This window comes from Chiloscyllium plagiosum, chromosome 7 (genome assembly GCF_004010195.1).
Source record: "Chiloscyllium plagiosum isolate BGI_BamShark_2017 chromosome 7, ASM401019v2, whole genome shotgun sequence".
Lineage (NCBI taxonomy): Eukaryota > Metazoa > Chordata > Chondrichthyes > Orectolobiformes > Hemiscylliidae > Chiloscyllium > Chiloscyllium plagiosum.
In genome coordinates, this window is record NC_057716.1 from 28,444,963 (window position 1) to 28,454,372 (window position 9,410).

Consider the following 9,410-nt stretch of genomic DNA (forward strand, 5'->3'; position numbering starts at 1 on the left):
ACAAAAATGTTGTACAATCTCAACATGACATCCCAACTCCTGCACTCAAAGCTCTGAGCAACGAAGTCAAGTGTGCTAAACAAGGGGATAATAATTATGAAGAAACAAAATTCAACACATAAATGATATTGGGGATGAGGATGCTCAATAGGCTGTTCGATGACATAGATTATTGAGGGAGTGATGTCACAACCACCCTGGGTTGAACAGCAGGGCGATGGGGTGGGGATGGGTGGATTGTGCATGCACAATACAGTGTGAGGGTTGAGATGACTGACCCGTAAGCTAGTTGAGAGTGTGTTGCTGGAAAAGCACAGCAGGTCAGGCAGTATCCGAGGAGCAGGAAAATTGACGTTTTGGGCCAGAGCACATCATCAGCTCTGGCCTGAAACGTCGATTTTCCTTCCCCCCGGATACTGCCTGACCTGTTGTGCTTTTCCAGCAACACACTCTCAACTCTGATCTTCAGCATCTGCAGGCCTCACTGTCTCCTAACCTGGGAACTGGGTCAAGAGTGGCACTCTGATAGACAGGGTGCTGGGATGGGATGATGCTCAGGATGTTTAGTCTGTCTCTTAAATTGCAATGCATTTCTGAATGTGCACTTGCATTTGGAATGAAGTGTAAGCAGTGCCACCTTCGTGTTCTGGGAAACATGTCTCTTTAGTTCCCTTCCTACATAGGTGCAAGGTGATTGTAACGAGCTATGTTTTGAAGAATAGTGTGAGAAAGCCTCTGCCAAAATTGACAATTTGCCGAGTTCTGGTAAAATTCAGTCCAGTGTTTAAAATTAAGACTAACATCTGTGTGAAGTTTGCACATTCTCCCCCTGTCTGTGAGGGTTTCCTCCAGGTACTCTGGTTTCCTCCCACAGTCAGGTGGATTGGCCATGATAAATGTGGGGTTCCAAAAAAACAGGGTTGGGCTGGTTCTGGATGGGATGCTTTTTGAATGGCCGTTGCAGACTTAGCAGGCTGAATGGCCTCTTTCCACACTGTAGGGATTCTATATTCCTTTAGCCCTGTCTCACAGGAACAGGAGGAGACCAATCAGCCCTACAAGATTGTTTGCCTCTATTCAATTAGATCTGTGACTGAAGTCCATCTACCCACCTTAGTTCAAAATCTCTTAGAGTCATAGAGTCATAAAGATGTACAGCGTGGAAACAGACCCTTCGGTCCAACCCGTCCATGCTAACTAGATATCCCAACCCAATCTAGTCCCACCTGCACCCGGCACATATCCCTCCAAACCCTTCCTATTCATGTACCCATCCAGATGCCTCTTAAATGTTGTGATTGTACCAGCCTCCACCACTTCCTCTGGCAGCTCATTCCATCTCTTTTACATCTTTCCCCTCTCACCCTAAACCTATGCCCTCTAGTTCTGGACTCCCCGACCTCAGGGAAAAGAATTTGCCTATTTACCCTATCCATGCCCCTCATAATTTGTAAACCTCAATAAGTCATCCCTCAGCCTCCGACGCTCCAGGGAAAACAGCCCCAGCCTGTTCAGCCTCTCCCTATTGCTCAAATTCTCCAACCCTGGCAACATCCTTGTAAATCTTTTCTGAACCCTTTCAAGTTTCACAACATCTTTCCAGTAGGAAGGAGACCAGAATTGCAAGCAATATTCCAACAGTGGCCTACCAATGTCCTGTACAGCCGCAACATGACCTTCCAAGTCCTGTACTCAATGCTCTGACCAATAAAGGAAAGCATACCAAACGCCTTTTTCACTATCCTATCTACCTGTGACTCTACTTTCGAAGAGCTATGAACCTGCACTCCAAGGTCCCTTTATTTGTTGAACAATCTCCTTTTGTTCTGTCTATGATTCTCTATTTAAACAACACAATGGATCATTCTTTAGGCTTCGATAGGCAACAGAATGCACCTGACGGTCAGAACGACATATGTTTCAAATAAGTTTTTTTTGTTAAATTATTTATTCCCATTTGGTATTGAGAAATGTTCAATACCCCCTCCAGAGTATTCTAATTTGTAGTATATATGATTCAGCAGTTGGACACAGGGTTCAGGCAGTACAGCACAATCAATGGAGGCCTTGAGCTGTTGCCATGGAGATGACAAAATTGCCTGAAGATTTTCCTTGATTTCAAGACTCTGAAAGGTGATACGCTTTTTTCCCAAATTTTCAAAGTTCAAATTCCTTGAGGAGGATTTCATTAATGCCTATTTGCATTAAGATAGATTTTCTTGGATTATAGATGATATAATCTCTACAGTGTGGAAACAGGCCATTTGACCCGACAAGTCCATGCCGACCCTCTGAAGAGTAACCCACCCAGACCCATTCCCCTACCCTATTAGAGACATTTCCCTGATTAATGCACCTAACCTTCACATCCCTGAACACTCTCAGCAATTTAGCATGGCCTAACCTGCACATCTTTGGACTGTGGGAGGAAACCGGAGCACTCGGAGGAAATCCATGCAGACATGGGGAGAATGTACAAACTCTACACAGACAATCATCTGAGGTTGGAATCAAATGGGGTCCCTGGTGCTGTGAGGTAGTATGCTAACCACTGAGCCACTATGCCACCCCAAAGGGGAGAAAGATAATCAGTTAAAATCTTTGCTTTTCTTTGGCCAAGGCACTTCTTGCGGGTCCCCTATCTTGTGATTAATGCTCTTTTGCTGGAGACCATTGGTCTCTCTGATGAATATCAGGTCTCAGTTTGATTTGAAGGTTTTTTGGTATTGTTGAAGAAAGCCTGCTGAAGGAAAGGAACTTCCAGGTTCAGCTGTCCCGTTTACTAAAAATCCTTGATGTGAGAAGAGTATGGAACTCGATTGTTCTCTTGAAGAGTGATTGAAAGACTTCCAACCACTGGGGTCCAAGCAAGACCCCAGAGACCTCTATGACATCTTTACATAATTAGTAACTAAATATATAGAACAGCAGATTGATAGCTGTCTGCTCACTCCATACCTTGTCCATTTTGCCTTCAAAAACTAACTACTATTAGTCACAAGGAGTTTTATCAAAGTGAATGTCTGCAGAGAAATCTCCAACCTTAGTCATAACAGTGTGAGAAGCAAGACCCCAAGATGCAGGCTGATGAGAAATATAACTTCTTTGCAAACCTCAAATGCTGGACAGGTCAAAAGGTAGGAGTTTGGTTAAAGGCTGTATTTCAGGTTAAAGTTTGGTTATCGACTGTATTCACATTGTATGATTTTCTCTTCACAATGGCAAGGAGCATAAAGTACAGTCTCAAACCCCTCACATTGTACCCCAGCGGGGAGTTAATAGTTTGTTGATGGATTGTATCAGCTATGGCTCAGTTGACAGCACCTCTGAAACACAGGTTATGCATTTCTTGTGTCCCACATCTGGACCTGAGCATAAAAACTGAAGACTGACTGACTCCCCTGTGGAGTACTGAGGGAATGCTGCACTGTAGGAGCTGTCAGTCTTTCAGTTGAATGTTAAACCAAAGCACCAACTGAACTGGTGGGTGGACTTGAACGATTCTGTGGTACAACTTTGAAGACCAGCAGGGGAGTGATTCCTGGCCAATATTTTTTCCTCAATCAATATCATGTAACCAGAATATCACAGAGCTGTCGGTGGGGGGGGGGGGGGGGGGGGGGGGGTTTGTTGAGTTCAAAATGTGCTGCTGCATTTCCTGCATCAACTACACTGCAAAAATACTGAAAAGTGTCTTGGGATATCTCGTAGTCAAGAAAGGAGCTACATGAATGCAAGTTATTCTTTTTTCAGGTGTTGAGGATGGATGGATAGTGGAAACAAGGTGAAATAGAAGGTAAGGAAAAATAACAGAAGAGCTGGAAGAGTTATGTACACCTTTACTGTTTCAGACACTAATCCTTTTGCTCACAGAAAAGGAATTGCTGAACACTTTTCATAAATTTGGCACCTCTTTCATCAAAACATCTTCAGGGTTTACGGCGAAATTCAAATTAATTTCCCTGATATCGTAAATATAAAATAACAGCTATCCAGCTTTAAATTGTATTTGCTATATCCACCACATTTATTTTATACACACAACTGAGAGTGTCTCCTCTTGAAGATGATAAATCCCCTGCTATAACCTCTTGATGTGCTCCAGTAATTGCATTGCATAAAACTGGATTTCTTTAACGTGGTTTCAAAAAAAAATCATGTCGTAAAAACCACAACCCGTGAACTTGAACTTTAACGTATTCCCTGTTGTTGTGCAAAAGATAATGGTTAGCAAAATGTCAATGCTGAGCTAAAATTGATGAATGCCAGACCGGTATGTCAAGCGAGCTTCTCCAATGAAAATTTCTGGTAGAACTCTGGAATTCTAAAACTGTACATGTGCAGATCCTTTGACCATGAAATAAACAGACAATCTGCAACTCTTTGACAACTGTGTCAAGCTTGCACATAATTCTTTAGATTTAAAACAACCTTCTTCCTGTCCTGTATATTAAGATACAAAATCAGTAGTTTCTTTGTCCTCCTGCAAATAGTCATTTAAACATGAAATTATCAACTGTTAATAATTATTAGAATAATATACCAATAGTATATATTAATTATTACTAATTGTTAGTTAATTACGCTACAGTGATTAAAAAGCAAAAAAACAAACATTTTGATCAGACCTATCCAAACTTTAGGGGGACCCATAGCATTTTATAATTTAATGAGGTACTATTGGAAGTGTTGTCGCTATGGTAATGTAAAAAATGCTGCAGCTAATTTCTCCACAGCAAGGCTGCCCACAAACAGTGATGTGATAATGACTTGATAATTATCTGTGGTGTTGATTTAAGGATAAATATTGGCCAGCAGCACATCTTCCAGCCTTTCTCAGAAATTCTATCACAGGATCTTTGCACTCACCTGATAAAACAGAAGGGCCTTAGTGTAATATCTTATTTGAGAATAAAAAGGCATATCCACCTGTCCTCCCACTGCCTTGCACTGGAATGTCAGCCTAGATTTTACACACAGATTTCTAAAGCTTGGAAACTGAATACACAATTTACAGGCAACAGTGTTACCTGTTGAATCACAGCTGACACCTATTAGTCAATGAATAAGTACAAACTGATGCACTGTTTTATTATTTTGGATCAGTAAAAATTCAATAAACTTAGTAAGACATTGAATATTCTTTTAAATATATTGCACATCAGCAGTTCTTCAGTGCGGTAAATAAAGATTGTAATGTGCTAATTAAAGTTTGTGGTGTGATACCATGTGTTCTAAGCATGGATGTGGAGCAAGGCAATCAATCCTTATTCCTTTAACAGGTTAAATGGTCCCGAAAGATGAATACATTCACCTGGAGCAGCAACATCATATTGCCAAATAAACTTTGAGTTTGAGAAAAGGGAATACAGAAAGTATCGACTGAGTTCCTGTATCATTTTCTCTAACTGAGAAATGTCTACAGAAGAAATATTTCATGAGGTTGTATATCCTTACAGTTTTCATTTTTTGAAGATAAATATCAAGGACAATCTGAGATTTAAAAAATTGGACAGTAATGGCTACGCTTGAGTGCATTATAGTCCTGTCTCTGAACCTGAGCACTTCTCTTCTACTGACAATTCTGTGGAGTATTGAGTCTTATTATTGCATATTCCCAACTGTCATCTTTCAGATAATCCTGTCAACTGAGAAACCTTTAGATTGGTTTTGAATAACGAATGAAGCACTTTGAAAGAGATCAGTGGAGCTCTCCCAGTGGCCTAACTAAAGTCTCATCTCAATAATCAATACCAGTAAGAACAGACCACTCAGTCAATTATCTCATTGCTGTTTGTGACAAGTTACTGGGCGCAAAACAGCTACAAGCACTTCCTACATTCCAAAAGTGACTTCATTCACATGTTGGTCACAGATTTCTGGGTTTTGAAGCCACGGAGAGCTCCAGCTACACTTGGGATAGCACGCTGCCTCAGTGACAGTGCTGCTGCCTCACACCATCAGGGAATCGGGTTCAATTCCGCCCTCGGGCCACCATCTGTGTTGCATTTGCACATTCTCCTTGTGTCCGCATGGGTTTCCTGCAGGTGTTCCAGCTTCCCTCCATGGTCCAAAGATATACAGGCTAGGTGGATTGACCATGCTAAATTGCCCATAGTGTCCAGGGATGTGCAAGCTAGGTGGGTTATCCATGGGAAATGCAAGGTTACGAGGTAGGGTAGCGGTGGGTCTGGCTGGGATACTCTTTGGTCGGTTGGTGTGAACTCGATGGGCTGAATGGCTTGCTTCCACACTGTAGGGATTCTATAATTCACCTGTATGGGACAGATTCAACAATTTGGACATGAGTCATTGTATCAGGTGCTGATGGAGGGGTGTGGGAAAGGGTGCGAAGTACCATTCTAGGTGAGTGCCCACTACCTAGTCCCCTTTCACTATCACGCTTCTCATGGCCCAGCTGCTATCACTATGCCGGAGAACAGTTTGGCACAGCCCATTGCACTCTGTCGGGGCAAGCATGTCTTTCTATCTGTGGGGACAGAAATATTAGGATCTAGTCATGGTCAGAGCCTTGGTGGTCTCATTAGATTGGTGGGCTTGATGGGTCCATGGAATAGGGTCTCAGTTGTCATGAGAAGATATTATATCATTGGCCTGCATTATCATCTCACAAATGCTTAGTGCGATTTGAGGGAGTGTTAGGGCGTTCACTGCAACTCTTCCACGTTTCTCCTATCCATTGACAGCATCCCGTGCCCAGCTGGTGGTACATGGTGAGTGCTGTGCCTTCTGCTGTAAATCCTATACTGCTGTGCTCAGCTCTTTTGCTTTTACTCACTTGTGAATTGGAAGCGACCAAGCTGAAAAGCATGTCTACAAGGTCCCACTTGGTGTCTGAGCGTCGAGGTTGGGGCACAGTGAACACGAGCCCTGCATTCATATCAGAAGCACTCAGCTCCTGCAAGGCTTTGACATTTATGATTTACATTGACCTCTGCTGCATGCCAGAAGATAAAAGGCGAATTAATACCTGCAAGGTAAGTCAGTTGTAACCATTAAGCTTGGAAGTGGCCAGAGTCCCAGCACGGAAACAGACCCTTCGGTCCAACCTACCCATAATCCCAAACTAAACTAGTCCCACCTGCCTGCTCCTGGCCCATTTGCCTCCAAACATTTCTTATTCATGTACTAATCTCAGTGTCTTTTCAACATTGTAACTGTACCCACATCCATCACTTCCTCTGGACCTTCATCCTACATATGAACTACACTCGTTGTAAAAACGTTATCCCTCATGTCATTTTCAAATCTTTGTCCTCTCATTGTAAAAACATGTCCGATAGACTTGAAACTCCCATCCTAGGAACAAGATACCTGACATTCATCTCATATACATTCCTCACCATTTTATAAACCTCAATAAGGTCACCCCTCAATCTCAAGTGAAAATGGTCCCAGCCTATCCAGCCTCTCCCTATAACTCACACCCTCCATTCCCAGCAACATCCTGGTAAACCTTTTCTGAAACCTTTCCAGTTTATTAATATCATTCCTGAAACAGAACTGGACACAGTATTCCAGAAGAGGCCTCACCAATGTCGTGTTCAACCTCAACATGACATCCCAGTTAAGAGACTCAATGGCCTTCCTAACTACCCTGGTTACATGTTAAGTCAACCTGCGTGTTGTGAAGAAAGTGCGTATGCATTACACATCATGTCTGTAATATGGTGGCTGCGCTGTCCTCACCTCTCCACCCGCAATGGGCAGGATCATCTCTAGAGTCTTCTCCTCCTCCTTTTCTGCAGTTGGCGATTGTGAAAGTTGTGAAGGACTGCCTGCAGTTCTCAGCCTCACCATGGTGTTCTGTCCTGTCGACTGCTGCAACAGGCAGAAATACAAGTCTGTGTTCGCCTGATGGAGTCAGTACATCTGCTGAAGGTGAGTTTCAGCTATGAGTTAAAAATTGCTTGAGAATGAGGGTGAGTGGGAGTAGAAGCTAGATTGATCAGGGTAGGGAGGGTGTGCAGGGTGGGAGGAGAACAGGGGTCCTCTTGCAACGCAGATCCTTGTGTGGATTGGAGTTGGGTTGACAAGTCACAGTGAGATGAAGCACACGTAGGATATAAATCAATCTGCAGTACACTCACACTTCCTGATCCATTTAGGTCATGAAAGCAGTTCCTAAATCCAGGAATGTGGCATAATGCTCCTGCTGCTCACCTCTTGGGCACTTCAAGTTATATCTCCATTGTGGTGGGAAATTCCTCTTCCTCCCATTTCTTGTGAAGAGTATCTCTCTCTGCCAGCTTAAGGGAGTGGGGCCCCAGCCTTTGGCTATCCTGAATGCACTGCCATGTAATGCCTTCCCTTGCTTCCACCCCCTTCACATTCCATCTTTGGCCCATCCCTTTAAATAGAGAAGGAGAAACTGAGGACTGCAGATGCTGGAGATCAGAGCTGAAAATGTGTTGCTGGAAAAGCGCAGCAGGTCAGGCAGCATCCAAGGAACAGGAGAATCGACGTTTCAGGCCCTTCCTGAAGAAGGGCTTATGCCCGAAACGTTGATTCTCCTGTTCCTTGGATGCTGCCTGACCTGCTGCGCTTTTCCAGCAACACATTTTCAGCTTTAAATAGAGAAGTCAGGATCACATAATGAGGGTCTTGATGAAGCCTGGGACAGTGCACATGCCAAACCAAGCAGTAGGGTGATCGTGTGGTGGCTGTGTCAAATGCCACTGATGTTAAATTTATCTCAGGGTTTCTCATCCAACAGAAACTATACTTCCAACGTGTGACTCAATATGGGAGCCACTGAGACTGCTCCCTCTTCAACAGGAAGAGGGCACAGTGCAGACTCATCAGAGGGTGAGGTTATATTGACTGGACTTGGTACCTTGAACAGAGAAGGCCACAGGGGTGAGCAGAGACATTAAATATGAAGAAATAAAAGTGAAAATTACATGTATAAATATAAGTGTGAAAGGCATCAGTATTCTAGTCATAGCTGGAATCATCTCCCTCTGTTTTTCAGCTCGGATCTCACAGGCATTGCAGATTATGATCCTTCCACCAAATTTATGTTCACTGCCTTGAAAAACATATTTGAAATATTTATTGCCACCTGTATGACAGAGGACGGTTTTTAAAACAACGCTGGAGTTTTATTTTGTTTCTGTCTGTCCTAAACATACCCCTGCTCTTTTGCTAAATGAAAAGTACAGCCACTGGAAATTGGCAAAACACTGACAAGGAGAAAGTGAGGTCTGCAGATGCTGGAGATCAGAGCTGAAAATGTGTTGCTGGAAAAGCGCAGCAGGTCAGGCAGCATCCAAGGAGCAGCAGAATCGACATTTCGGGCATGAGCCCTTCTTCAGGAATGAGGAAAGTGTGTCCAGCAGGCTAAGATAAAAGGTAGGGAGGAGGGACTTGGGGGGAGGGGCATTGGA